We start from the raw sequence: 22,696 nt of genomic DNA, 5'->3' as shown, positions 1-22,696 counted from the left end.
CTGAGAGGGGGGATCAGATCTGGGGGTCAGCAACTCAGCACGTCCCGTGGATTTCCTTCAGGGATGGCGGGGACACAGCAGGCAGCTGGCAAGGAGGATCAGATACTCCGTCCTGCATTCACCTCTGCAGCTCCCAGCCCAGTCACTCATCTCCTCATAGCTGCAGTAGTGTGTCATATACATTTGGGATCTTTTTTGACTGACTTGAAATAAATTGTACTGAAGTTAAGAGAATTACAGTACCCTCTCTGGACTGATGTCTGCTCTCTGAATGTTTCTTTAACGCCCTCCTGACATCCTGACCACTTAAAAATCTTCTCATTTTTAAACCCCATATCTGTCTCACAAAGAATTCTCCTGTGCTTTTGCCCATCCTTATTTATTAATTTTGTTCCCTTTCTTGAGTTATCTCTTTGTGTTCAGCTATATCTCATTATTTTTGTGGCGTTTCTGAGATGATTTTTTCTGGGCAACCACTTGATTTGGAGAGGAAATGATCTCTTTGTAGGGCAGCATGTTTTATTCATGGGTAAAGTGATTTGTGGTTTTATCCTTAAAAAGAAAGACGAATCAGTTATTCAACCTGCCAAGGCAAAATGATGGTGACAGTTTGTCACTGTTAGGTAATCCATTCTTGCTTCAGCAGAGGCAGAAATTACTTCCATGCTGTTCCTTGAGCAAAGCATCACCAAATACTGAAGAAAATAACCATATTCTGAATATATGTTTCTCATCTCAGTATTAGAGATAAGAAAATTAAAATACAGGGAGCTCGTGTAACTTATCTAAACTCCTAAAGCAAAACAAAGGATTTACTCCCCATTTATGCATAATCTAACTCTCCAAATTGAAAGTCCTTATTCCTGCGTTCAGCCATATTGCTATTTAGTATCCACACGCATCTCTTTTACATGCTGCTCACATCCTACGCTGCCAGGTCCTGCTGCAGTTTGGGTGCATTTGTGAGGTGTCAAATTTCAACACTGATTTTTTTTGTAGGTATTCCAGCCCTTCTCCTGCCTTGACTTCTTAGAAACTTAGTGGCAATATATATCTCATTATTTGTCATTTAATCCCTCATTTTTCCTTGCAAACTGTTGGAAGCTGCTTGGCCAACCTTTATGAGCTTCCACACTGCCAGCTAGATGCTGTTTTACCAGTGCAAGCATTTGCTCTCATACTCAAGTCACAGGTTGGAAAAGTAGAGTGTGTGTCCAAAGAGTGGGGCATGTCTGGAGGAGCTGCAGTGAGCACAATCATTGCAGTAGTAAAGCACGTCAGCATTAATAGCAGCTGCCTCAGCTATCTTTTTATTATACCAGAGCCACGAGCACAACACACATATGAAACAGCTCAGCTGGGAATCAAATGAAATTCATTAAAGGGACAAGAATGTCTTTACTATTTACCCTGCTACAAAATCCTGAATTTGGACGCTTGTTGGTTCTCTCAATACTAATCTACTGTTTGCTTCATTGAGTTCTTCAGCTTGGGGCCTCTTTGTGGAGGCAGAAATGGACTAGAAGAGCACTAGTAGAACATGGACATTGCAATAGCAGGTACCCCTCAGCAAGTGCAAACCTTGCTCTGAGCCTGCTCCATGAGATAGCCTGGGGAGTTTCTCCACAGATGTTTTCTAGTGTAGCCTAAGTTGCACCCTCTGCTACCAGAAGTCTCACATTTGCCCTCTTTGCTTGATCTTGGAAGAAAAATTTCAGAGGGGAGGAAGTTTTCTCATGGATTGATAATGGAAACAGATGATTTTTACTCCTCTGGGGTGTCATTAGCTTTGATTTGGAATAGAAACTTCAGTAAATTGTTTACACATCTCCCTCACCTTGCTACATTCTTGGTAGTGTAGCTGCCAAATGACAGAAATTGTATTTCAGAACCACAAGCAGAAAATGCCTCATAATAGTCAAAACTGTGATTTTAATTACCGTAACATTGTTACACATTAGAGCTGTTATATAAGATTTAAAAAGAATATACAATACATCATTACAATCTGCATGAGTGAGTGTTAATGGACTGCAGTTCCAGAAAAAAGTTAATCAAAACAAGACAGTGATTTTGCCTGCAAATAAAATTACTCCATCCATGGAAATTGTTCCTGTTAAAAGTCAGCAGCAGAAGGGTTCCTCTCACTTTGCTTAAAATCCATACAGTCTAGATGTCTATATACAAGCTATTATTCTCAGGTTCAGTTTATACTCAGTGGAGCAAATCATGCATTTGTGGGGTATGTCTCATCCTATAGAAGGTGTCCAAGGTATAAGCTGAATCACAACCAAATGCAACTCTTTCTTTCCATTTACTGTGAAGGGAATTGAGAAGAATAACTCATCTGCAGATGTCTTCATTGACAATATCTGTGTTTAGTTAGATGAAATATCTCTAGAGGGGTATATCCTGTCCTTTCTTAAGCCTTGCTACAGCCCCTGAAAATGAGACAGAAGAAAGTGCTTTTAGGAGGTCTCTCTCTCTCTTAGGAAAGAGGCTATTAAAGTTCTCAACACAATGCTCCTGAGCATCTTCTTTCTTCACACTGATGATGTTCTTCTTTTCTCAAGCTATTATAAAGTGAGATTTGCCAGTTTTTATTAAGTGGTGAGTTAAAGAAATTATCATGCCCCTCAGTTTATGTGTATCTTCTGCAGTCACCAGACTTGTAAAAAGAGTGTTCTTGAAGAAAGTTTTTCACTGGCATGAAGATTCACCATGCTTTTCCTGTCAGGAATCTCTGGCAAATATATATTCTGAACACGATGATCAGCTAAAAAGAAAGTTATGGAGCCCTGCCTGGTGAAAAAGATCTCTTATATCAGTCATAACCATGTTCCATTTGCAGAAAAATTGCAACCCACCACGTTAAAAAAAGATGGTGAAGATAACCTGCTTGGGTAAATTATGGCATCTTCGTCAGTGAAGGGTATTAAGAACAGACAAAATAGGAGTGATGAGGATGAATCCTAGGTTTCTATGACTGCCTATATTACTTGATTGAAAAGACAATAACTTACCTTCTAATATGGCAACAGTTGCTTTGCCTTTCACTGTTCACCTCTGCATTACCCATTTTGGATATTTGTAAATATAAATATATTTGCATAAAATGCAAATTATAGCTTTATTATACTCAAGACAAGATACAAGAGGAAATGAGGAGAAACTGTATGTAATCAATTGAAAACAAAACACTGAACAAACTACTTTATTTCATACTGAAAGCACATGTGGGCTTGTGGGGTGAGTTGGCTGCTGCTCAATGGGAATATGGCAGTGCTGCTGCAGATGGCTGGAGGATGAACCCTGAGGGCCATTCCGTGGGTGCTGAAGAAGCTCAGCAGCTGCAAGGCCATGGCTTCCTCTTCTTCTTACACTCTTGTTCATGGGAGAAAAGATGAGAAAGGAAAGCAGAAAGGAAAGGGAGAAGATTAGAGTGCATCATTCCTAGGGGGACCATACTTATGCCGCATGTGAGATTAGGCAGCAAGGCAGGTGTGAAGAGTTGCCTGCCTTGTCCAGCTGCCATCCTGAGAACACGGGTGTCCTCAGTTGTGCTGGTACAACTTTTCTCTGGTTCTCAACCAGTCAATACAGACAGTTGAAAATTAATCCTAAAAAAGCTTTAGGAAAGGAGGATCGTTTCCTCCAGCTCAGGGGTGGACTCCAGTCTCTCATTAAGTTGAAGGAGCAATATAATGTGGCAATGGATAGGAGAAAATGGCTAAGGATTTCCTTACACAGGGAATGATGGATCTCTGCTGTAGTGGAACTGCAGCTGGATAGTGTGACTATTCTTCTTGTGAAATTTAATTTTATACACACTTCACTTTTGGAATTATTCTGCATTTTAGTTTTGTTGAACCTTGTTTGTTGTTTTTTTAGCATTTAAAAGAAAGCATTTGTTTATTTTTGGCACAGCTGACTGTGGGCTTGTTTAGCTTTCTTTATCACATATTTTGCCAGTTTAATAAAACTCAGTGTTTGTTGAACAGTTTATTGCTGTAAATGCAATTGCAATGAAACAGAAAGCCTCAAGGCATTGCTGAAATATTGCAAACCACCAAGCAATATGTACAAGCCTTAGAAAAGTGTTCCATGATCTCAAAATTGGAGGCAGAAAAAGCTCCAATTAAATCAATACTTAATTCAGCAGAAAAATCAATGTTTTATACACTACCAGATTTAGAATTTTTTCAGGGATAACATCTGTCCTACAGATCAGAATCTTCTTCAGTGCAGTATTGCAGCAGTAGGAGCACTTCCAGTTTGCAGAATAGCACAAGTTAGCAGGTGATTTCTTGAAAGGATAACTATGTGTGGCAGGAATGTGAGCACATACATACTCTGAGTGCCATATGGGCTATATTTATTTGGTGTATATATGCAGAAGAGAAAGAAGTATATGTGTTACATTTCATGTAATAAAACAGGTGGTGTTTCTTTTTGTAAAACACTTTTTGTCCATCTCATGCTTTTCTGTGAAGGCAGAAAAAATAAGCAGGAAAAAAATGTGAAGAATTTCAATAACAAAAGGTGCTATCAAAATGCTATTGACCATAAAGTGTTCAAAATAATTGTAATTATTTTACACTAAAGTTCTAGTGTGACTTTCCTAATTTTCCTAGTCTTTTGGACTGGGACCTCCACTGCCTTTGGGAATCCTTTCCAGATTTTCAGATCAGCTAATGAGTTCATCAGTATTCAGGTATTATTGTGATAATAAACAAAATTACCTCCAGCTTCTCATATGCTGTAAATGGGTAAAGCAGATCATCATCATCATATGTATAGTATTTATAATATTGGCATTTGAGTGACTCTGGAAACCATGCCTTCTTGCCTCCAGCTTTCCTTGTGAATTATCCACCACCATTCTGCAACTGTTACAAGATGTAATAGTGTGCACTGGGTGGATGTGCATATTTGGCTTTTTAAGTCCTGGCAGTAGAAGCTGGATGGAATTCCTCAAAATAACAGCAGGCACCTGCACCCTATTGAGAATGTTATTAGTGGGAGAGAATAAAGATCTCAGCTTGTCCAAGGATCTGTGTGTCTTATCTGCTCCAAACACAGATGTGGCATATCTTGCTAATGCCTCCCAGGCTGATGCTCATTAGCTTTCTTCCTGGTCCTCAGAGCTCTTAAGCAACCTCTTATGGCTCACTTACGTGCTGACTTCCTTGGTGAAAAGGCAAATAATGAGTACATTTGTGCCATCTATTGCCTTACTGCAGTTTGTAAGTTCCGTTCTCTGAAAGCCAGAGAGAATGGGGCTCATAATACAACCTCTATGTGGACTCTAGACCACACAGATGTTGAAAACTTTTAACATGCATCACAAATCTGTACTAAAACATGCAAGAGATTTTGAATACATGATAGTCTTGATAGGCTTTTAGATCATGATTTTTTTATTGTCATAAGGTCTCTAATTTGTGTGCTTCAATAACAGAGTGATGGGTGGACTTTTCAGGTTGACTAAGGGATAGGAGATCAACTTGGACAATGAATTTTCCAAATATCTCCCATTTTGTCACTGTGCTGCAAATCTCCTGGCCTGAACATCTTGGAAAATTCACCAAAGTCATACAGCTCTCTGATTGTCTGTCTGCCCAACAAACATTTGGTCCATATTCTAAGTGGTGTGGTGGTTGCTTCATGCTGCATGACTAGGATTATTATTATTATTACTATTTACAGCATTTCTGTGAATATTTTCTTTAAGTCTATACCCAATTTCACATCTATTGTAACAGGAACATTTTCACGGCACTCCTAAAGTGGTGAATGGGTTTGGGACATTTTCTGGTACCACAGGGATCCTTTTGCCTGCTGGCCTACTCTTCTGAGGCCTGAAACTCACACTGTACTCCTCTTTGAGTTCTGTCCTTCTGCCATCTGCTATTGCACTTATCTTTAACATTGCATTGCATTCATCTTTAACAAGGGCTCCTCTCTAGGCAGACCTACCTTCTTAGCCTGGATCTGAAGTTCCACTTTTTCCTCTTCCAGCTTTCTGAGTATCACTCTGCCTTTTATTCTTTCTGATGATCTAAATATCCTGATGATTTCTACTCAAGATGTGACTATTGACTATGCCCACTATATTTCCTCTCTACTTCTTGATATAGAATCTTGTTTTTCTTCCACCTTTTCTTTCATTTGGTCGTGTGATGGCTTACACAATCTCAGATCAATCTTTTGGATCATCTCATAAGCTCGTATCTACAAACCTGATTTTTCCTCTCCTCCTCCATTGCATGCTTGTCTTGACTTTGTTATGGACTCCAGATGTATTTCTGGATATTCTCTTCCTCAGGGCCTATCAGATGACTGAATGTGGCACAAACTTCTGTTGAATGCTCAGTGGTTACATTCAACTCACAACTGTATTATGCAGATAATCCTTTTTCTCTGCAATTTTCTAGATCTCTTCCACTTCTCTAGCAGTTTTTTAAAAGTAAAAAACTCACCTCAGCAACCACAAAAACCAGACCAACTCCAGCCTTTCCATCTTTCTGTTGTTTACCTGCTGTTTTCCTTAATTAAAGGACTCAGGTATTGACAAATTTGAAGTTTCCTTGCTTCAAAATAAATGTTTCACTATGTAAATACAATATTTGACAATGCAAATCTAAAAGTTGCAGAGCTTTGCTTCCACAAAAATATTAACAGTGATAATCATACTGGTTGAGGATGAAACTGGACAACTGGTAACCTGAATTTCATGCCTCTTCTATGATGAGACCCTGTTATGTAAAGGAAAAGACTTTAATCTATCTATGTCCACTGAAGTTTCCAACAGAGAGTTTTCCTGCATTAAATCCTGAGGGCAGTTAATGGAGGTGATCCTATAAGCATCCCAAACGTGGCCTGACTAGCTTCTTTATTGCTTACCATGTGTGCACAGCCAGGAATCAAATCAAGAGGGTAGAATCAACTCTGCCTTCTTTATTCTTCACAGTATGCTTTAAGTAGCCCCACTTTATAACAGCCAAGTTTCAATAACAGTAAATTGTATGAGCTGCTGATATAATGAATTTTAATGTATACTTTGGAAGCTACTTTTAAAAGGATGTCTATTATTACATTTTTCTGTTGAGGCTGGTAAGCATGAGAAAGTTCTTCCTAAATTCTGTAATAAGCTACTTTCTATGCTGAAATATATCTGCAAGCACTTCTTTGGTCTTCTTTCACATCTCACTAGTTTTTTGTAAAGGCCAGTAGCACACTGTTAAAGTGAATATTATGCCTTTCCAAAACTATGTAAGCATACATCCAACTTCCTTGGAAATTCAAAGGCATAATCTAACCAGATATTTTCACACACCCACTACTTTTGTTTTGTGTCCTAAGTAATAAAAACTAATTGCATTGATATAATTGTGAGAAGATCAAGCAGATATATGACCAACACCTAAGTAAGTTTTAATGCAATTGTGCTGGAAGTATGAGTTTAAAAGGCATTATTTTTCCTTTAAAGCCAAGGATTAATTATAGAATCTGTTTTTAACTGAGTATTTCCTCAGCATTTCTTTTTTTATTACTCATTTGTGATTCTGTAGAACCCCTATTTTTTGAAAAGGCAGCAGTGAATATAAAAATGCATAATGTGCCCTTTAAGGTCAGTAAGTAGAACACTGGTGTAGGATCTGTAAAAATTAACACCTTTGAATGCCACAAAAAGAAATGTATGTGGTAATTTCTTTTTAATTTCTGCTACAGTCAATTCTAAGTCTTAAATTTTAATCTCTTCAGGTGATTGTGAGTGGCTATGCATACAGACTTATCAGGGAATCCAAAAACCTCTCTAAAATAATCAACTGCTCTTGTCTAACAGCAACTTTTCTAAAAAGGACCAAAGAATAAGGGAAGTTATAATCTCAAAATGCACTCCAGACCTCCCTCAAACACAGCTTGACATCAGCAGCCCTTTCTTGCAGTAACTTGCTTATCTTAGAGTTTCTGAAAGCAAGTCACAGAGGGAAACTTTGACTAGGAAGGAAGACAGTTTATGTGCTGAAATTGCTTTCTGTGGAAACCCAAAGAAACTGTGCATATGTCTTTAGACTAGTTCTGCAGACAAGAGGGAAAAAATTGTGAATGGTGAGCATTTTAACAGCTTCCCTCTTGTGTAAGACATCATACTCTGTCATTTACACTGATAACATCTCTTGAAGAACTAGCATCATAGAAATAGAAGTGAGAGCGAATGGCTAGATCACCTTTGGCCATAGTAACAACTGTCTGGATGCTATGAGGTAAGTCTCCATGATGCTCCTACGGTGGAGCTGCCTCTAGTGAATGAACCCCAGGACCCAAATGCCAGAATGAGAGCTTTCTGGTGAAAGACTCCTTGTAGTGAGAATTAAGAGGGTTATGGAAACTTCATGTACTTCTCTAGTAGTACAAAAAAGCCCGTGGCTGTGGTTGATGCTATTCAGACTGTCATATGCTGAAATTCTTAGCGGGTGAAAGAGCTGCATTACCCCTGGGTCACGTCTCAGAGGCTGTGGTCTGATGGGGTCAGACATGGTGCCACATCCAAAGAGCAATGGTCTCTGGCCTATACCTCCTCCTGAATTACATCCAGGAATCCCTTGGGAAATTGCCAGCTAGCCTTGGCACAGCCATCACAGGGACTCTCCTGGCAATTTAACGGTGGAGGCGGTTAATTTCCTGGGAAATATTTGATTTACTAACCTAGATGCAGTCACTGAATATCCTTTAGAAGAGTCAATAAGACTGCCAGCAAATGTGAATTGAAGGATTTGGCAGAGATCAAAGGAATGGAACTCAGATACGGACCTGTGAATGGCAGAGGATTTATGGCATCCTTGCTTTTAGATTATAATGTGGATTTTCACTGCATTGTGTTTTTTGAGTATTCATTTTTTTTTTCTGCCTACACAAGACTATTATAAATCTAAAGGAAAATTTTTCACTTTCTTTAAATGTTTTTTCACTACACGACTGATCCTACAAGTATTATTTCCATAGTATGCTCATGCTTAATGTGAAGAAAAGTAGGAAAATGTGTCCTTCAATATTTAGGGGAGTGAATTTGCTACGCTTGCACTCTCAATTTTCCTTGACGCATCAAGGAGAACTTTGATTGCAAAAGACAAGCAGAATCTGGACCAGTGCATGTGCAACAAATTATTTAGTCAGCAGCACTTTCCTTGTCAAATAGATGTCTGCTAAAAATAATGGTTGTTACTGTCTTCTCCTCAACTGCACAGTAGTTCTACACTGAGTACCAGAGATGCATTAGTAGAGCAATCAAAAGTTTTGGCCACAACATTCTTCTCAAAGGTATTACTACCTGAAAACCCAGGGACATTAAGTGGAAAGGTACAATAACTTACTCCCCTACATGAACTACAAGCTATTTCTGAACTAAAAATCTGCAAATGTTGACAAGAAGTAGGTACTGTGAATCTCACCATATATTAAGTGCTGTCACTGAATCACTTTGAGACAAGGAGTTCAGGTTATTTCTCAAAATATATTTTACTTCTGAAAATCAGAGTGAGATAGAAAGTCCTAATTAAAGGGAATTTATCATTAGATTCAGTATGACCTTTCATTTTACTTAGTATTTACCTACTTTTACATTTACTGACAGTTTAGGTAAAATGTTTTGTGATCTCATGACAAACTGGTAAGATCTCATAGAGTAGTCGATGTTCACCAGTGTATTGAAGAGATCCAAAGTTAATGTATGGGATTTATTTGGTCCTGCAATTACTGGACTTGATGCTACTCAATCCAATTTAATTTGTATTGCCATAAATTGCTAGAGTTTGCAACACACTGCAGTATAATTTTCCTGTAAATCAGAAGCAAGAGTCAAAATGCTAATACTGCCCAAGTGTTACGTTAAGTCATGTGGGTCTATGCAGCATGCACCTTTTATGTGTCAGACAATTTGCATTCCATACTTTTGTTATGAAGAGAGAGCATGTTCTACTACCAACACAGTCTCCTAGGTGATCCTATGGGTCACACCATGTTCTGCTGTGACTTTTACGCCTAGAGCACAGTTTATGTATTAATAAAATGGTTGAATGTTATATTTAGGCATTTGCAGGAAGTTCAAGCAAAGTGGTCAAACCTATATTAAAGGTGGGGAATGTTTAGATATAATGTGTTTTAATGTCTCAATTCTTCCTGCTACTAAGCAAGACAACATTTTCATAATTGCAAAAATTAAGAAATGTTTGACTTCCTTAGAAGTTACAGCTTATGTCACTACAGGTGGTTTGTAACTCTTGTTTTGTAATTTGTGTGGATTTCCTACTTGTAGTTTTACATATAGTTAATCATATGAGTTCTTAGCAAACGTAGCTGAAATTTATAATCTAGGTCAAACCTAATATACATAGATATTCTACCAGTGCCTTCTTACTGTTCTCATTTTCCATCTTTATTCAATAACACAAATGCCTTTTGTTTCTGCAGGAATGGATCTGCTCCAAATCCTGATGTCCCATGGATGCCAAAAGAAGTTGTACCTCAATGTCTGTAATAATTCTAAGCAAAGTTCTTAGGATTTGTGCCATACATACTTTCATTTTACTTTCCTCTCTTCAGACTATTAAAATGTCTTTTTTTTTACCTTCCCTGGTTGAGAGGCATCACATTTTACTTTTCTGTAGGTGAAAAAATACTGTGTTGAAGTAATTTTAAACAGAGAAAAAGAGGCCTTTTGTTCTGTTAGGAAGTTCTAACTGAACCTCTTTAGTCATAGCTATGAGAAAACTTGGCTGTAGTTTGAAAACTGAAATACCACTGCTAAATTGACTAGACAGCTATAATGGTTACATTTGACTGAAAAAACACTTCTGAAAATACTCACTGGACATCTGTCAAGAAGCAGCTCCTCACTCATAATCTCACATAGGAAATGGGAAGGACATACATGATTTATCTGCTGAGTTTGATAAAGCCAAGTGAGTTTGAAAAAGTGATTGTATAAAGAAGACTGCAAGTACCTTATTGCTATGTTCAGAACAAAGTTCTCCCCAACATTGTTGCCTTATCCCGAGGGTGGGAGGGGAAACTCCTGTGTGAGCTAAGTGCAGTTAGTCAGACGTGAGACTACTCAGTGTGCATTTAAAAGGTCAGTATGCAGAAGAAGCAGTCTGGCTGGAATATTGCCTTGGCCTAATTCTGCCTGTGCAGTTTGGGAAAGCAGTGTATGCAGAACGTGGGGAAATAAACACATCCCACAATTTCTGCACTGCAGAGGGCAGGGAATGGGCATGTCTCATTTGCAGGTGCAGTTGCTCCATATTTGCAATATTTCACTTCTAGGGAACAAATTTACTTGATTTTGTGTGTGTGTGTGACATTTTTTCATTTCATTTTGAACTCTAAAGGCCACTAATTTACCACAGAAATCCAATATCCCAATTACTCTGTGCATGTAATAGTTCCAGTTCCCAAAATTAACTAGCCAGTGATGCAACCAGTAGCCATTCAAAGAAGACACAGTCACAGGTGGAAGATTTTACCCAGAGCTCTGAAAATCTTGAAGAGCTGTACCAATCTATTTTATAATGAAGAGTTTGTAAAAAATCTATGACCCATGAAATGTAAAGGTTTCATATGTTACTTTCACTGCTATTTTATGTTATTTTCATTGGAAATTACTATGAACTTGTGACTGCCCTGTGCTTGATGTACATGTGCTTAGCTAAACACAGCAGCCTATCAAAGGAAAAAAGACCACTGTAGTCAGGGCAACATTCACGATCTTCTGGATGGAGGCAAAGCTCAATCACTGGGAAACCACAAAGGTAAATCCTCCATGCATTCCGCAGCTGTAGTTCTGCAGGAAATGAGTACATCTTGTGGGTACTACGAGTTATAAAGATAAACTTGGACAACCACAAAAAAGCATTAATAATGAAAGGCAGCCTGACTCCTGTTTCGTTTTCCCTTTTGAAGGTACACAGCTCACTGTCTGTGTCAGTGTTATGTAACCACAAATTGCCTTCTCATCTTCTGCAAGCTGCATTGCTGTCAAACAACAGTGATGACCCAGCCACACTGTCTAAAGATGTCAGGGGAAGAGAAAAACCAGACTACTACAAATGACACAGTGAATACTCCTTTCCTGTTACAAATTCCACATTAAATCTAAGTAATTATTTGGCTGCAGTGATACTTAGTCCACAGGACAATGCGTTTACAGGCATTTAGGAACAGCAGTTTACAATAATGCTTGCATATGGGTTTGATATCTTGTGTTGTTAAAACAAATCAGCAAGTCTAGACTGTAATTTGCTGAAGCAATTTATGGTTATTTCATGGTTTTTTTCTCTAAGTAGAGGTGAATACATTTGACTGTCTTAAGAGGAAGATGGTAGTGCACATTCTTTTGATTTTAACTGTAAGACTGATCTGAAACAGAAGTATTAACATCCTGATTTTCATACCACACCAAAAACTGATCTAAACTATTAGTGCTTTATTCCACTATGATATTCAGATATTTTGGGAACTGCTGATTGATCATGAAAAAACACTACTGCAGCCATTTCTTCACAAATTAGCAGATTGAGACTGTCAATACAGCAAGTCAGTAGCAGAGCAGAGAGCAAGGACCCATGTGGGAAACCCTCAGCTGCCTTAAATTCTTACTGAAGTCATCAAAGTGTAACAGCTGTCAGTAATTGAGGGCTCCTCTTAGCTTTTCACTCCTAGGCTCCTGCTCCACTAGCAAGGCAAAACAAATACTTTTTGTGTTTCTGGAAATATTGCAACATTGCTTTATGCCAGACTTGACAGTAATTTTCTTCTAGGTGAGCAAGTACTTGCAGGTGATTTTCTCACACTGTTTTCTGACCTTATTACAAATCTCACACAGCTTCAAAATCTGTATAACACAAGAAGACACTGTGTTCATTCTCCTTAGATGTAATTGCATATCTGAAAAGTGTAACATAATATGCAGATAAATTTAAAAAACCTAAAGCTAAACAAAAACAACAACAATAAAAACCCAAACAAAACCAAAAAAAAAAAAAAAAACCAACCCCCAAAAACCCAGAAAACCCCAGGATCTTGACAGCTGAGAAATACTTTCCCAGTGAGTGTTTGATTTCCTTATGCCTTTGAGCCAGAGAAATGAGTCCCCAGTCCCACATGGCTGGTGCCAGGCTCTCTGCTGTGGTACACCCAGATACCAAGTTTCTAGACAAAACTGCTTGCAGATAAAAGACTCAGAGGGGCTCTAGAATTTGCAGTGAACCTTACAGAGCTGTCTCCCACCTGTCTGTCTTCCAAAAAGGGAGCCTCCTCAAACACTGCTTCAGGGCTCTCACCAGCAAATGAGCACACTTAGCACTGGCAGAACATAAAATGGATTTATATGGACTAGTCATTAGATGACTATTAAACAGAGAAAAATTTAGGTCATATCTTTGTTATAAAGTTTTGTAAAAAACCCCAGGAATTTAGCCAACAGAGACTTTTTCCTTTTTATGGACTGCTGTGCTTTCCAAAGCTAATCAGTTATTATACTGAAGTTGTTCATGGACATGATGGAGTCTTGTACTTTCTTTTTTTTCTTTATTTTTTAAATGCTTTTGTGGATGTATATAAATTGCATTCTAAAACCAAATTGTTTAGATAATTGTTTTGGTTTACTGCAATTGTCCTACTGACACACTTTGAAAAAACAAATGCATTTAGTGTTCCTAGAAATCATCAGATTATGAATTCACAACAAAATATGCCTTTTTGTTAAGAAGGTAGAAGGTCCATCAACTTTTCTTAGTACAAAATGGCATAACTCCATTGAAGAAAGTGATTTGCTACACTACCCTGTTTTCATTAAAAGTAGAGGTATGTTATGAAAGAAATAACTGTATAATATACTCATTACTTGTTGACCTTAACCAATACCCAAGATCCTCGCTGTCCCTCTCACCTTTTCCAGTGGCTCATCATTTCTGTGCTCCAGACAAGCATAAATACATGATTTTGTGGTAGAAGATGAAAGAGTTGTTGTCTTAGAGAGCACTACATGAGGATCTCACAGTGTTGGGCAGAGCATAACTAATTGAGCCTTTAAACCTTCCAGGACTTGGGAGAAAGAAGTTAGACTGGACTTCTGTTCCAAATAGACTGCAGTTCATATCAAGCCACCTCATTCAAATTATTTCTCTTCTGACATTATTGCACTTTGGGCTGTGTTTGGTTTTATATTGTGTTACCCATATGGAGTGCAGTTTCTCTGTAACTCAATCCTTAAACATCAGTTCTTAGAAAGGGTCCTCCTTTGTGTAAGATGTGCATGTTTATCAAGGTTTTCAAGAAGCAGACTTGAGATTCTACAGGTTGACATTTAGAATTCACTAAATGGGTAAAAAAGCTTGTTTGGATGATCTAAATAGGATGTAGAAAGAGGCATGAAACTATGTGGTTGTATTGGGGCAACCTACAAGTATTAGCTGAATATCTAACCCCTAATTGTTCAGAGAGATGTGCCAGGTTATTGAAATGACAATCATAAGTGAAAAATGTTCTGGAGCTCACCCTGGTGTTTGTAGGAGGCCTCTGCCCATGCAAATGTTTTTGAGATTTCCATGTACCATTCCAGGATGTGTGTCATGGCCTCTTCTGAGAAGAATGAAGTCACTTGGCCTTTGGCATCACGAATTCCAGTACGCTCCAGGAAAGGAGTTTCTCACCAACTATTGCCATAGCCTGCAATATCTTCTTTTACATTTACCCTCCTAGCTGTGCCAGGCTATATTAACCCTTCCTAAGCACAGATACTGCCATAGTCCCTGGGAGGCCTATGCTAGGCAAATCATTGCAAGGGCTTGTTGCAGTATCAGTGTAACAGGGAAGGAGCAGGAGTGATTTGAGTCTCTCCACTAAATAGTTCATGCACAGGATCTGATTTACTCATTTCCCTTTCAACATCTTTTCTCTGACACACAAAGTTTTAAAGTGCTATGAAAATCAACAAAATAAAAAGTCCCTGCAGTCAAATCAGATGTAATACCCTCATACTCCTTTTCTCCTATGACTTCTGTCAACAGCTTGCTCTTCAGTGCAGGATGACAGTGTTGGAATGTGACTGTGACACCACAACCACTGACAGACTGATCGGACTGAAGCTGTTACTGTCACGGACAGGGTAGATCTAGGCTCAGCAGGGCTATGCATTTAACCCCCTTGAGCCCTGTACCAGATGGGGAAGTAAAATGAGTCTTTCAAATCACCCTAGTGTCCTCCCAGAAATCACTCACATTTCTGTGTATTTGACAATCACTGTATCTGGCAAGAAGAAATGTATTTAAGCAAATATTTCTAACTAGACCCTTGACTCTTACCATTATATTAAAGGGCTAAAGGTATTAGATTTATGAGTGTGTTCAGACAAATATTCTACCCTGTCTTTTTTTTCCATAATTCTGAACTTTTCTGACAGCATCTTTCATGACTTCCTGTCCAAAGGTTTTTCCAAATTCTTAACATCAGGAAAGTAGGAGATGTCCCAGGTGTTGTCTTTTGCCATTTTCTCTGCTAAACTATGTAGAACATAAAAGAGAATTTATTTTCTAAGAATTGGAAAAACTAGCTAATACAAAACCAGAAATACTGATGAAGGAGCATCCCCGTGTAACACAGGACTTTTTATTGTTTCACTTCTTATTAGTGTGCAAAATTACCACTGCAAAGCAGTGCATTTGCATTTAGCTTTACATTCTGCTTTAACTGGCACCGATGTAAATGTAGAGCAATCATATTGAATTGAATTTCCTCCTGGTTTTCACCAGTGTGAGAATATGATTGGCCTGTCCTTTTTATCAGTCCCTACCTTTCATCTGGAAGTTCAGCCATTTCTCCAGATGAAATGACATTTGACTAATGACAGGAAACCAGTGTCAGAAAGCCAGCATATAATGTACACCATAGCAAATAAGTCGAGACTAAGGGATTATGGCAACTGTAGTATTTATCACTGCTTAAAACCCATGTCAAGCTTTTGTCAGGGGACAAAAGGGTGAGAGAAGTCTAGATTTTTCACAGTAGGCCTAACTGAGAAAACAATTCATTACAAGATGTTTTAATGCGCTTTTCTAAGTGTATGCTAATTTCATGTGCTGCTGTTGTTCATCCCTTTCCTGAACTTTTTGGATAAGGAGTTTTCTGACCATGGGTCTTGGCTGAGAACAGCCTTCTCTCTCTCTTCTCACAAACCGCATCATAAGACCGTCAACTGCAGCCCAACTATCTTAGATGCTTGTCTTCTTAGAACACTTTTTTTCAAAGTAAATGCAACTAGCAATCATAAAGTAACAACCCCCTCTTTGCATCTATAACTGAACATTGGATCCTGGAACCAAGTATTTGGTGGGAAAGGACCAGCCCTTCCTGGGTACTGCGGCCACGTTAGGCTGTACTGAGCCATAAACCAGCCTGGCCACTCCAAAGTTCATATTAAGCAGTACTGGAAACTGGTCAGTGAGTTATTCTGAGCCTGTTGCTGTGGCAGTTACCAGAATATTGCTGGAGAAAAGAACGTCTAGCAGAAGAGCTGGAACCCATGATATGACATCTTCATTCCTCCTCTATGAATATGCTTTTTTATCTGCTCTTAGGCTTGATATGAGCTGCCTGGTACATCCATGATTGGTCTTTCCATTGAGAGCAGCGTCCTTGTACCTGTGAGTTTCACTAGGAAACCTTCACTCGGCCCACTGCTGCTCACATGGTCAGCTGCCCAGGTCCATGGGCAGCTTATGCACCCCTGTCTTAACATCTGGCTCCACAAATGGTGATTCCAAAGCTTGCTTTGCCAAATCTTCATTCCTGTCCTCAGTTTCTCCCTTATGGAGCATTTGGGTGAGCTCCAGTACCTTAAGATGTATTGCACAATCTTCCTGCTGCATGGTATACACACAGCAAAGAGACAACAGGGGAAGGAAAAGGGGAGATGGCTGTGCCATGTCTTACAGACTTTGTCGATAAAAACTATCAACACATCAGCTCTGGCATTTGTATTTCATTCTGTGGCTGTAAAACAAGATATGACTTGGATCCTTTGGCAGGTCCTATGCTCCTGACTGGAGAAAGGCAGCCACTGGGCCTGTTGGAGAGAGTTCTGTTTCATTCTGGTACTCACCAGAGTAACTCTGAGTTGAAGAAGAGTGGACCAGCAGCTGGCTTCTGGTTGGCACCAGTAGAGCAATGAGGGGGAGACGGACAACAGACTGAACGCAGACTACACACAACGCTAAGAAAGATGAAGCAGGAGGACGAGAGAGATCTGTGTGACTGCCTGCTCTTTGGAGGACTTTAAATACTGGTGTAATAACTATCAGATTTTTGGTTGGTGTATCCACGACCTCAAGCTAACAAGCAATTTTTAATTTACACAATACAACATTTGCAGACTATTCAGCAGAATTCATCCTACAATATCTATCTAAACATGATGTAAGTGCAGCTCTTCAACAGTCTCTGGTTTGGCTAATCAGCTCTGCATTGGAGGAGCTAGGCCATACCCAGATGTGAAATAGAAATAAACTCTTCTATGCAGATTGATTTTGCTCCTATACATGTAGGAATAACACAGAAACATAGCAAACATCCTTCAAAGAAGCCTCCTGACTCTTTGTCTTGGAAGTAACTCTTTCTCAGTAGCAAAAGCTAAATTAGAGTAGATTCCCTTGTTTGCTTCCACTTCTGCACTTCTGCTGAGAGGCTGTTTCAGAACTCGATATGGTTAATGATAAATGTCTTCCTTCAGATACATAACAAACAAGCTAGGCCATTACAATGTTCATGTTTTGATCAAAGTTTCTGGGAAGGCAGGAAGAAGCTGATTTTAGTAGATGACTGAAGAAATAATCCTACCTAGGATATAATTTTTAAAATAGGAAATGAAGAAATAAACATTATCTGATACTAAAAACAAAGAGAAAAGGAGTATTCAACAATGCCAAAATTATAAAACAGGAGGAAGATATTTTTGGGAAAGACAGTCTTGATGTGAGAACTTTAGTTGAATTGGTAAACAGAAAAGAGTGCCACTGATCTGGTTTACTCTTACTCTTTACTCTTCAATCCATTAAATGTTTCTGCAGTACTGTTTGTTCCTTTAATTTGGTATTGCCACTTGTATGTCTTGTGAAATACCATACGAATGCCAGGGCAGCTAAGATTTTGGCACACATTGTTGATAGCTGTTTTGAAACTACAAATATGAAGTATGCTATATCTGGTGAGGATGGAGTGGAAAAATACGGTGGAAAAGCACAATTCCTCTTTTAGAGCTGCTGGGAAGGGTTTACAATAGCTAAGTCCTTTATTCAGTAAAACAACTCTTTAATGACCTACCCACACAGATAGTCTTTTATAATCCGAACCAAAGATTCATTTGAATATTTCTGCAAAGCTGGTATGCCCATTCTAACTAGGAAAATTGAAACAGAACATGAAAGAGATGAGTTAATGGTCTTAAATGAGTAAGTTATATCAGTGAATCAATAAATGATCTAAGAATATTTTTTTATTTATTTTCATGACATGGCTATGACTATGCCAAGCAAGGCATCATGTGTACTCAAGTGTAATGAAGTCTCATACCTATGACTCAGTGGCAGAAGTAGCAGCTGGCGTCCTGGAAGCTGCAATGAATAATCAAGGGATTTGCTGGGGTCAGTCTAGTGTTTTAGATGCTACCAAGTGTCCTCTTTCAAGAGAAGTGGAGCTTCTAAGTAGCTTTGTAGCTAAGTAGCTTTGATATTTTCTTGATTTTCTTTTCTAACAGTAGCTTTCACTTTATCTAAAATCACTTTGTGGCTGATATTCAAATCCTTTCAATATGCAATTGTCCCAAAGCTAAAATCAAGTTGTCTTTTTATTTCCTTAATACAGATTTATTAGACTGAGTGTAGAGCTCAGTTAAGACCAGCTCATGATGGAGCTTGCTTGGGGAAAATGAGCATATCAACAGCAACACTAATATTTATTTCAGAGGGAGAAAGTCAAGGTTGAACATTTCTGTGTACTGCATTGATTTGTGTAGGATTTCACCCTCATAATCTGAACACTTACATTTTGTACTATATGTGCTATAGGACCTTCAACATGACTTGTCATGCTCTCAGGCTGTCCCAGATTCTACTGAATTTTTTAAAATATAACATGAGTGGAAGCTTATTTTGATGACCCCTTGTTCTTAGTTGGCTGATTCTGGCAAGGATTTCTGCATTTCTGATACAACTCCCCTGGCTTCAAATGAAAACACAGCCTTGAAACTGGTAGTGAAGCATGAGCAGGATGCTATGCTTGAACAAGAATATGCTCTGGTGCAGCTACAGAATGAAGTATTCAGTAGGAATCACCACTTTAATTACAGTCGTGAAGACAAGTCTGGATTTTCTGTAAAAACCATCAGCAAAGGTTCTAAGCACATCCCTAGTGCATGCCCTAACTGCCTTTCTGTTCTTCCTTCCAGACCCAGTAAAGCTTCACTTTCCTGGGCACTAATGCCTCAGTGCTGGAGGAGAAAGGACCATCTCAGTGCCTTGCTATTTCCTCTGCTGAAAGGAGTATTTGTGGAACTGGGCAGAGTTGGGGAACGCTCCATCTGGGCCTTGAGCAATGTGCTACAGTGAGATCAAACTGTTGTTGTGTGGCACAATACAGCCTTGCAGAAGGACACAGTGTGGACATGAATGATCCTCAACTCCTGACGGAGCCCGCTTCTGCTCCAGAAGAGTTCTGCTCCAAGTTTTCAAGGCTGGCACTCAGTTAATTGGAAGCAATGTGTCTCCAAAAGCCAGAGGGATGAAAACATTTTGGAAAAAAACAAGGAAATGCCAATAACTACAGCAATCACCTTCCCAGCCAATCCTGTCACCTCCTTATGCATTATAAAATACCCAGGACACTTTCATTTTAGGAGGAACATTCTGGCTTAATAAATAGAAGCCAGAAACATTTGGAAAGTACTACTCCCAGGATTAAGAGTAGCAGGTGAATTTATCAAAATACATCACTCCTTGAATGCTACATGTGTAGAAAAACTTGGGCCCCTTTAGTTTTTTAAATATGCAAGTGTACAAAGTGAATTTCTACTTTGTTCTGGAATTAACCAATATTGATTGTGGTTTTATAATGGTAATAAAAATTGAAGATTTCATGTAACCATAAGAATATACTGTTCTATGTGACACAAATGTCTGACTTAAGCGGTTTTGACTGGACAGGACATGAAATCTTTCATAAAGGAATATCTTTTTCCCAGAACAAAAATGATAACTGATCAAGTTCAGGAAAACAACCTGCCAAGCCCTTTACCTCCCATTCCACTTCTTTAAGACACACTGCATCTTAATTAATTAGACTTGGATTTCTTGAGATTGATATTATTACCATTTTAGCAATTCTCCAGTCATCGATAAAGCTTCCTATTCAGGAAGTCCGGATTCAGCTTTACAAGTAAAAGTAAACAAAAGCGTATCTAAAAAACAAGAAAATGAGACAGAAAACCTATACCTTTTGGCTACCATTTCAGAATAGTATAGGCAATGCCATGAGTTCCCTAACTCAATATTTAATTTGTTTTTATTTAACTTATTTTGTAGGATCACAAAATTGTGCCGTGGAGTATTTGGCTTTGATTTTGCAAAGGCAACGGCCTGAGTAGATCCTTATGGAGTCCCCTTCCTGAATGAGAGCTTAGATATTGTAAATCTATCCCAGTCATCCCTAAAGAGAAATTGGACTTTTTCACTGTCTTCAGTCAAACCTCAGCACCTCCAGATGTAGCATGCACTGCAGCCTTCACTTCAAAACAGCTGTCAAGAGTGTGCACCAGACTTTCAACTGTCATGCCATACAGTCAGGATCCCACACAACATACAAATGGCAAAATAGAATTAAATAATGGTACATAATAAGAAAAGAAAAACACAAGTTACAAAATGGTAGTGGTCATGCTCACTGGCTTTGCAAAATTCAAAATTTCTCTGCTGGAGTGAATTTAATACCAGACAGTTCTAAAAATCATGAGGTCAAGATGTAGCTGCATTTGTTGAGAGAAGAGGAGTAACTCTACCTGCTACAAGTATTTTTAAGAAAGGTGTCCCAAAATTTATCTGGACAAAATACCCCTTCCATTTAATTTAGCTGTTATTTACTGTGCATATAAAGGTCTTCTGTTCAGGAGTGATGAACTATTGTGTGCGACTTGCAACCTCCACGTTGTGGTGTAGAAAAACCCTCTGAAATTGCCTTTATATAGAATTTGGAATGATTTCATCAATTACTAGCACTCTTCCTATCTATAAGTAGATTTTGGTTAGTAGCATATTTGACAAGGCAGATCAAGCTGAAAAGTTTAATTAGTCAGACACAAAACCATTGTAAACATCTTCCAAACCAGAAGGTTAGGCTTAAGAAACAAGACACTGGTGTTGGCAAGTTCAAAGATAGTTTTTCAACTTCATATAACAGTTCATCTGTGCCATTATAAATGACTGAGAAAGTAATACACTGAAATACATACTGATGGCCTGCCACTGAAAGAGGCCAAAGAAAGAGGAAAATTTAAGTGATCCTGATCAAGCAGTTCTATTTGTTGAATGCTGTGTCACCAGAAGAAAACCCGTTGAAGTGAAATTCAGGTAAATACTTCCACAGTGGATTTTGAAGTAAACATCATCATAAAAATGGGTAGGCACGACATAAATTGTGAGAATTATTTAATTGAATATCTATATGGCAAAGCATTTTACTTTGTGTAAAGGCACTGTATGTTATTAGTTTTAGAGTATTAAATGAAGAAGAGCTCTCTCAGAGGACTCTCTAGACATTACTTTTATATAAGATCAAGTCAGGCAAGATGATCTAATAATCTATTGTGACAATAACATTTATAAATCTAGGAAAATTTAAAAATAACCTATAAACCCAAAGGTGGTGTGGTATTTCTAAGTCTTCAAGCTTAACATCTCCTCCTCCCCCTATCTCTCTCCTCCCCACGCACCCCCACCCCCACCTTTTGTGTTTATTTCAAAGAAATCAAGGTTTTTATTTCAGATCTTCTTGTATATTTAAGCACACTGGTGGCACTGGTTGTCTGCTATGGCAGTGGTCAAAGTATTTAAGCTTCTCATACACTCTTTGGACAATCAGATAAAATAAAGTATCAGACAATCAAAGTCTTCAAGTTTATATTTCAAATGAATACTGTATAGATTTTTCTCTACCCCTTCATTATAGAACATGCATGTTATCTTAGAAACTTGTCCCATATCTTCATAGCACCTTCCAGTACCTGATGGGAGCGTACAAGACAGCTAGAGAGGGACTTTTTGCAAGGACATGTAGTGACAGGACAAGGGGGAATGGCTTTAAGCTGAAAGAGTGTAGATTTAGATTACGTAGGAAGAAGAAATTCCTTACTGTGAGGGTGGCAAGACACTGAAACAGGTCGTCCAGAGAAGTTTTGGTTGTCCCATCCCTGGAATCACTCAAGGTCAGGCTGGATGGGCTCTGAGGAGCCAGGTCAAACTTGTCTCTGCCTATGGAAGGGGGGTGGAACTAGATGATCTTTAATATCCCTTCCATCCCAACCATCCTACAATTCTATGATTCTTTGAAATAAAATCACAACTCCTGATGGATATAATGCCCTGCCAGGTTA

Source organism: Onychostruthus taczanowskii, unplaced genomic scaffold (assembly GCF_017590055.1).
Source record: "Onychostruthus taczanowskii isolate IOZ18803 unplaced genomic scaffold, ASM1759005v1 scaffold4, whole genome shotgun sequence".
Taxonomy (NCBI): Eukaryota; Metazoa; Chordata; class Aves; order Passeriformes; family Passeridae; genus Onychostruthus; species Onychostruthus taczanowskii.
The sequence above is the reverse complement of the archived record's forward strand: the minus strand, read 5'-3'. Positions refer to the sequence as shown.